We start from the raw sequence: 8,923 nt of genomic DNA, 5'->3' as shown, positions 1-8,923 counted from the left end.
TCAAAATGCATCCTTTTGGGTCTTCTTTGCTGGATGGTTTATCGTTTATCTCTCAGAGTTCAAAGGCTGTCTTCCCTGCAATTGCTGGGGAATCCAAGATACACAACTTTGTTTACAGAGTGAACTGGTGCTGATAAATGGCCTTTCTATCAAACCCTCCCTTTCCTTTTACTAATTAACATTCTTAACATTTGACATGACAGTGATATTTTAGAGAGTTAGATAATTATGTCTATAAATATATATATATATAGCATATCCTCAGTGTGAATTATTGCTCTTTGAAAGAAAAAAAGAACATAGTGTTGTATTCAAGTAAAGAAAAAGGCCATTTTTGTTCTTTTTTTTTTTCAAGTGGAAAATGGCTAATGGATTTACTCTATCTGCCATAGTGTTACCAGTAGATCCTTAGCTAGTCCCTCTGGGAGAGTATTACTGGCAATAGAATGAATGAATGAATGGATGGATGAATGAATGAATGAATGAATGAAGCATTTAATAAGTACTTACTATGGGCCAAGAACTGGGGATACAAACAGGCAAATAGGTGTCACAGTGGATAAACACTCCTGGACTTGGGGTCAAGAAGACCTGAGTTCAAATTTGACTTCAGACACTTATTAGCTATAAGACCTTAGGCAAGTCATTTTATCTCTCCCTGCTTCAATTTCTTCATGTATAAAATAAAAATAACAGCTATACCTCTCAGAGTTGTTGTCAGGATAAAATGTGATAGTATGTGTAAAGCATTTTGCAAACCCTAAAGTATTATATAAATACTTTTTGTGGCCCAATCCTTTTAATCATGTCCAACTCTCAATGAATCCCTTTGAGGTTTTCTTAGCAAAAATACTGGAGTGATTTGTCATTTCTTTCTCCAATTTATTTTGCATATGAGGAAACTGATGCAAACAAGGTTAAGAGACTTGTCCAAGGTCACACAGCTAGGACAAATCTGAGGACAAATTCGAACTCAGGTCTTCCTAACCCTACACAGTGTACTTCCATTGTGCCTACTATATAAATACCAAGTATTATTATTACCAGTGAAGATGAACAAACACTTTTCATAATCTCAGTGAGTTGCTTGGAGCACTGAAAAGTAACTTGTCCAGGATGATCTATAGAGGATATGGCAAAGGCATAGGAATCCCAGTCTTCATAACTCTGAAGCTTTGCCCTCCATCTACTTCTCCAAGCTGCTTCTTACAGTATGCTAGGGAGTTATATTTGGTCTTTAAGGGACGTTAGAGAAAATCAAGTGCGACTCCCTTATTTTACAGATGGGGAAATTGAGGTTCAAAAATCGTTACTCACCCATAGCCGTCCATAGAACAAGTATCAGAAATGAGTTTGAACCTAAGTCTTTATGATTCCAGGTCCACCATTTTCACCTCCATGTTTATGAGAGAAAGAGGAGGAAGAGGAGGAGGAAAAGGAGGAGTAATATTTGCTGACAATTACAGAACAACTTAATATTTGCATAGTTCTTTATATACGTTATCTCACATTAGCCTCACAGTGGCACTATGGGGTGGTTATTCGGATATTATCTCCATTTTACAGAATAAGAAACTGTGGCCAAGAAAAGGCAAGAAATTTGCCTAGGTTCTCATAGCTACCCAAAGGAGGCTCTGAATCCAGGACTTCCCAATTCCAAGTCTAGCTGTCTATCCCATTTGAATTAGAAAAATCCACAAGTTGCCTGCTAGTTGTTATTGGTTGACATTCATGCCGCCCATCACCCCTCAACTCCAGAGGACTGATGAGAACATAGGACCATGCCCAGGCAAAACTATCTCAGCAAAAGGCTAAACCAGGTTGAGGGTAACTGACAGATCTCAAATTGATTTTTTAATTATTTTTTATTTTGAATATTTTCTCCTAGTTATATATTTCATGTTCTTTCCCTCTGCCCTAATCTCCCCTAAACCCCCTTAGCAGACACACAATTCCACTGCGTTTTACACATATCATTGATTTTTAAGTTATGGGGTTGTCTATCCCAAGCATTTGAAGTCTTCCCCCATTGTAAGAGAAGGAAGTAGCTCTAAAAGCCTTTCAGTCCTATAGGTTCTCCCCTACATTGGCTTTTGTCTTATTCCAAGGATACAAGGTATCCCAAGGGGGTCCAGTATACCTGTTACTCAAGCTAGACTTTGGATTCAACCAGACCTCTCAGTCTGTCTTCTGTGACCTTCAGTTGAAAAAAAAGACAATTTGTTCTGCAAAGACCAAAGCAAAGTGAGAAGATCTCAGAGTAGTTTTGTTATTATAGGAGAGAGGGGAAAGAAATCCATCCTCTTAAGAATCTGATGCCAATACTGCTTGGGACATAGAGTCTTCCTTGAACCACACAATGGCCCTGTGTGGTCTATGAAATGTGCATCAAAGATGGGCATGTAATGTCCAGTCATTTGTGTTCACTCTGGCATTTTGCCACAATAAGGAAATATGTCTTCTAATGGCCTCTGCCTTGAGCTAAGGGCTAGGAAATAACAATAACAGACAATTACATCTACTGAGGACTCCAGGTGCATAGAACTCTGGGAATTACCAGAGGAGACCTACTCCCTGCCTTTGAAGAATGAACAGTCTAATAGGAAAGACAGGATTAACAATGGCAATGCCATCATATTTTAATAAGAAGAACTAATTTATGTAGTGCATCAAAACTTAGTACTTTCTACACAATAACCCCATCAGTTGCTTTATCCTCATTTTGCATTTTATGAGGTACTTGTCATTGAGGCTCAAAGAGTATAACTTACCTAAAGTCAATCAGTCAATAAACATCTATTAAATGCCTACTGTGTGCCAGGTACTGTGCTAAGAGCTGGGGATAAAAATACATATGCAAATTGCCTACTAACTTTAAAGTGAAAGTTGCTATTATTGTCCCCCATTATCAAATAAGATAATATTTATAAAAGTGTTTAGTATCATTCCTGGTACATAGGTACAATATAAATACTTATTCTCCTTCCTTCCTTTTCCCTCACTTTGCATATGAAGAACTGAGGTTGGGAGAGGTCATGTGGCTTGACTAAAGTCACACAGCTAATAAGTGTCCAAGGCAAGAGTTGAACTTAGGTTTTCCTGATTCCAAATTCAGTGCTCTATCCACTATGCCTTATACTATCCCCAAAAAATCCAAGTAGCAGAGATTATTGCAGAATTTAGACCTAAAAGATACCTTCAGAGATCTAGGGTATGTGGGGTGTTTGGGGGGTTCTAGCACCTATAGTATGAGGGCTTGCTGAGCTCTTTTGGAAGCAGCTTATCTGCCTTTGGTGTCTTTGTTTCATCTAACTCTCACCTTTGGTCCAAGAAGCCTTATTAGCCATATTCTGGTAAAACCATCCCAGTAGCTGGCCTAAACCAGATTGACTGGAGCCTAAAGACCTCAAACCTATCAGGGAATTGTTGGAGCATGTGAAGATTTCCCCTGGTAGAAGGGATAGATGTGTACAATTTGTTCCAACAGCCATGAAAGCAGCAGAAGCAGCCTCTGTGAAATACTTAGTTTGGTCAGACATTGAAGGGATCAAGGTCATCCACTGCTTGCTGAGTCATTGTTAGTCATCTTGACTTTTGTCTTATCAATGGATCCTAATGACTCTAGAAGAGAGTAGAAGGTAGATGACTGTAAAAGTGTCTTACCTCCATCCACTTCACCTGAGCGTCAAGACATCACCCATGATGTCATTGATCCTCTTTGAAATGAAGGATGAACAACAACAGCCCAAAAGTCCTTAAACTTTTTTTTTTCCTCCAAACACTACCATCCTATTATTCTTTGTCTGGAGATACTGATATACTAAAGGAGAGTTCAGAGACTTGAGCATATGCATACAATTGTAAATTTAAGCTTCATACAATTCACGCTGTTCCAGGGAAAATTTACAGCACACTCTTTTGAGAACCAATCAATAGTGAAAAGTAATTTTTTTTCAAGTTTTGTATTTACCAGTTTTGAAATAGGACAAAAGAAATACTCTAAGGGCTTCAATAATTTCCTACTTGAATGAAATTATAGTTCTCCAGGAATTTGGTATGAAGACAGGGACACAGAAAGTCATCTCTCTTGGGAAAGATTTCCCAACTGCCTTGACAGGTCATAATTGATGCTGCTTCCAGGAGGAAAGGAGGTGGAACTAACACAACCATGAACACCTGCTTCTGTATGTGACCATCAGCTTTCCTGTGTTTACAGTTTGAAAAATTCTCCAATTAAGGCATTCCTCACTAGCAAACAGTATTATCCCTATCTATAAAAGTACAAAACTAAGCCCATGGAGTCTTTCATGACACACCAAGCTGAAAAGATATGATGGTCAGCAATAGTCCATAAACATAAGATCTTGAACAGATCTGTGTCAGTGAAATTGGTAATAAATTGGGACTCTAGGGAGAGATTTCTGGCTCCTCCCTATAGAGGTCTGTACTTACATTCTTCAGTCTGCATGAGAGGCCATAAATCCACAGGCTAGGAGAAAAGACTGACCCTCAGGCTTCATCATTGTGACCCTTCTTCCTGAGGAATCATATGCTTATTTCTAAATATCTTGTTCCTGCTTTCTAGACCAAGGGGCCTCAGAAACCACTTCCCAACCTGAATGGGGCAGGCCTTTGTGAAATAATCCTGTCTTTTGGAAGGGCAAATGTTTTCAAAGTGACTGTGGGTTTTCATTGGATCCAGCTTTTCCCTCCTAGACATTTCTCATTTGTGTAAAATGACATCAGATATCCAAATAATCTAATATAAAGATCTTTTATGTGTGAGACATGCTCTATCCACATTTCCTAGAAGAGTAGCAATAAAATGATAAAATATCATATATCAAGAAAGAGAAAAAGCCCCAGATCCATTTATATGCTTTTTTACTCATTCACCTACTTTTATCTCCCACCCTTTGAAAAAAAATTTTTTATGCATACCAGTTTAATATGTCAACACAGCACTACTAAAACACCAGTATCATATTCACAGAAATGGTGGTGGTGGATATGGCAATAATGATAATAAGAGGGAAAATATGCAAGAAAAACAGATGTGATAAGTAACAACAAATATATTTGTTTGGGGTGTGCTTTGGGCTGAATTGAGAAAGAGGATTAAATCTTCTTTTTGAAGCTTGTTCTAGTTCAAATATTTTATGGCCCTGCAAAAAGTCACGAGAAGAATATAGAGAAGCATGGGAAGAATTATATTAACTGAAGAAAGGCATAAAAAGAACCAGGAAACAACATATGCATGACTGCAACAATGTAAATGGAAAGAAAGACAATGCAAACAAATGGTGGGTAATTATAATGATTAAGCTTAGATACAAAGATGGCATGAAAAAGCAAAGCTTCCTTCCTTCCTTCTTGAGAAAGATGTACAGATTTACTATGGAGTACTTTTTATAATGATGATTTGGTACAGAAATATTTGAATTTGGTTAGCTTTTTACATCTTGCTTACTATTGTGTGAAATGTTGGGATTTCTTCGTGTGTGTGTGTGTGTGTGTGTGTGTGTGTGTGTGTGTGTGTGTGTGTGTGTTTTACCTATTTTTCAGGTCAGGGTTTTTTCTTCTTTCTTTCTGAGTCTTTCACTGGAGCCAAATTTGTAATTTAGAACTTTTAATTATGTCCATTCTGTCTAGACACATACAATATCTAAAGTATACACTGTTCAAATTGATTGGTGTGTTAGCTAATTTTATTCAAATGTCTTTTTCTTCCCCCAATACACAGCATAATGTAGCAGACAGAAAGCAAGAAGGACTGACATATTGGCTATGTGATTTTGGACAAGTCACTTGATTTCTCAGTTCTCTAAACTACTATTCTAAGACTATGAGTTACAGAAAAGGTGCCAACCTGCTTGGGTGGAGAGAGTCATCTCTATTCATAAAATGTGTAATATAATTACACTCGTGAATGAAATCATAAATCCAGACTCCATTCCTATCTTTTCTTTCTATCTTGAGGTACTCTGGAGAAGGTAATTATATTTGGAATTTAAGATAATATTAAAACAAAAAAGGGAACAAGAGAAGGAAAGAAGTATTCATTAATTATCTACTATGTATCGGGAATTATGCTAGTTCTTTACAAATATCTCACTTGACCTAAAAATGATATAAATTTTAAAAAGAAATTAATGGCCATTATAGTTTTAAGGAAGAATACCAAAAAAAAAAAATAACTGAAATAACTGTGGGATCACAAATTATTTTCTCCAGCCCTGCTAATAACAGCACCTAAAGAAAGAAGAAACTAGAGATGGGAGGTCCTAGGTTCAAATCTGGCCTCAGACACTTCCCAGCTGTGTGACCCTGGGCAAGCCACTTAACCCCCATTGCCTAACCCTTACCATTCTTCTGCCTTGGAGCCAATACACAGTATTGACTCCAAGATAGAGTGTAAGGGTTTTGGAAAGAAAGAAAGAAAAAGAAAGAAAGAAAGAAAGAAAGAAAGAAAGAAAGAAAGAAAGAAAGAAAGAAAGAAAGAAAGAAAGAAAGAAAGAAAGAAAGAAAGAAAGAAAGAAAGAAAGAAAGAAAGAAAGAAAGAAAGAGGAAAGAGACTTCCCTAAAACAAAGACCATTTAGGTTAGATTTGATGAACAGACACCACACAAGGAGAGTTACTTCAAAACTGGTAATGATTACAACTGACATTTCTTAGCATTTTAAAACTTCCAAAGCCCATTGCATCATTTGATCCTCACATCAACCCAGTGGGGGGTAAGTCCTGTAGACATTATCTTCATTTTAGAGGTAAGAAACTTATGATAGGAGAGATTAAATTACTTTCCTTAAATAAAACACACACACACACACACACACACACACACAACCTTTATCTTCTGTCTAATAATCAATACTATGCATCAGTTCCAAGGCAGAAGAGTGGTAAGAGCTAAGCAACTGAGGTTAGGTGACTTGCCCAAGGTCATATAGCTAGGAATTGTCTAAGAGAGTATCTGGATTCAGATCTTCTTGATCTCGAGTCCAGCACTCCATCCTCTATCCCCATACTGTCTGTTATCATTTAAAATAGGTTCCACGTGAATCATGTAATCATGTTAAAACTGAATATTAAAATGTTTAAATTAAAATTAAAAAAAAAGGTTTGGGACAAGGAAGTAAGGATTCTCTTTGTCTCCAGCATCTGGCCAAGGGACTTGCATGCTGGGGTGCTGCTGAAGAAGCCATGTGGCCAGCTAGAATAGGCTTTTCTCTTTATCTCTCTGACTATACCTATCTAAGCAATTCTAATAAACTTTGTAAAATTCTAAAAAAAAAAAAAAAAAAAAAAAAAAAGGTTCCGGTTCTCCCGTATCTAGAATAGTTTCTGTCTTCCAGGTAGAAGAAAGTAAGCTGGAGACAGTGAGCTTGCATATACAGTTACAGTCGTGTGTATGTGTGTGTGGGTGTGTGTTTCTAGTAATTTGGTTTTTTCACTTTAAAGAAGTTGGGTATTGGCCTGAATAAAGGCTAGCTCAAAAGAGAGCTAATGCACTTATAAGGCAATAGTAATAACTGCTTAGCAACAGTTGACCCAGGCATGAAAACAAGCAATGGTTTGGGTCCTGCAGGGGTGAAGGATGAGGCCTGTAATTCTAAGAACAGATAGAAGTTAAGGGTTCACTGGCCTTGTTTCCACAGTGATTAACTAGCTGGCTTGACTATATAAAGGGGAAAACGCAATACATTTCACCTCTCCCTCCTATTCCCATTGGGTTTAATTCTCAAATTCCATTTGTGCAGTGAGCTAGCATGGATTTCCCATAGGTAAATGTTTGCATTGCCTTAACCAAAGGATCTGAAAACAGTTTTGGGAGGTGCAGAAGGAATGGAGGCAGAGCACTGAGACAATATGGGAAGAATCTAAAAATTGACATTCTGCCTACCAAATGGGTTTTGATTTGCAGGAATGAATTAAAATGTTCACTTTAACCAGTGCAAGTAGTGACAGTCCCAGTCACACCAGTCTTCCTTAATGCTATTCTAGGATTATGCTTTTCCATTTTTTTCAAATTCATAGATCGCTTCAATAAGACAAAAAGTCCCATGGATCATCTCTTCCACCTGCTCCCACTTGGCAAGTGCAAAAATAAAACAAAACAATGTGCCTTCCTCTGCCAAAAAAACCCAAGCCTACTCAGAATAAATTGAAATAATAATATTTTGATTGATGAAACATCAGTGAGGTGGGTGTCTGTTATTTATTAAAGACCATAAGTAAATTGATTCAGGCCAGAATTAAGACATCAAGTTGATGTTACTTTAATATTACAAAGAGACAAAGAGACTGTGAACTATTGCTACAATATAAACAAAACAAAAGCTCATATTGCGTTGGTCTTTAGAGTTACAAAGGTTTATTTATTCATTTATTTTAAAACCCTTACCTTCTGCCTTAGGGTCAATACTGTGGGTTGGTTCCAAGGCAGAAGAGCAGGAAGGGCTAGGCAAGGGGAGTGAAGTGACTTGTCCATGGTCATACAGCTAGAATGTGTCTGAAGCCAGATTTAAACCCAGGTCCTTCCATTTCTAGGTCTAGCACTCAATCCGCTGAGCCACCTACCTGCTCCCACAAAGATTTTAAAACAGGCATTATTTCATTTCATTCAGACAAGCATGATGTGAAGTAGAGAAAGTGTCATCTCCATTTCACAGATTAAGTCAAGTGACTTTTGTAAGGTCATAAGAGCTAGCAAATGGTCAAGTAGGTATACGAAAGAAGAACTTTCTAACTCCAAAGACTCATTCTGCTCTACTATAGTGCCTCTCAAGAAATGTTGGGGGTTTAAAGTAGCCATTATCTTTAGAGGAGGGTAAAGGGTCAAAATGAGAAAGGGACAAAAGACCAGAGATTGGCATATTTTAATATGTTTTTATTTTTAATAAGTTGGCACTATTTTTAATA

The sequence above is a fragment of the Gracilinanus agilis genome, chromosome 2, assembly GCF_016433145.1.
Source record: "Gracilinanus agilis isolate LMUSP501 chromosome 2, AgileGrace, whole genome shotgun sequence".
NCBI classification, from domain to species: domain Eukaryota; kingdom Metazoa; phylum Chordata; class Mammalia; order Didelphimorphia; family Didelphidae; genus Gracilinanus; species Gracilinanus agilis.
The sequence above is the reverse complement of the archived record's forward strand: the minus strand, read 5'-3'. Positions refer to the sequence as shown.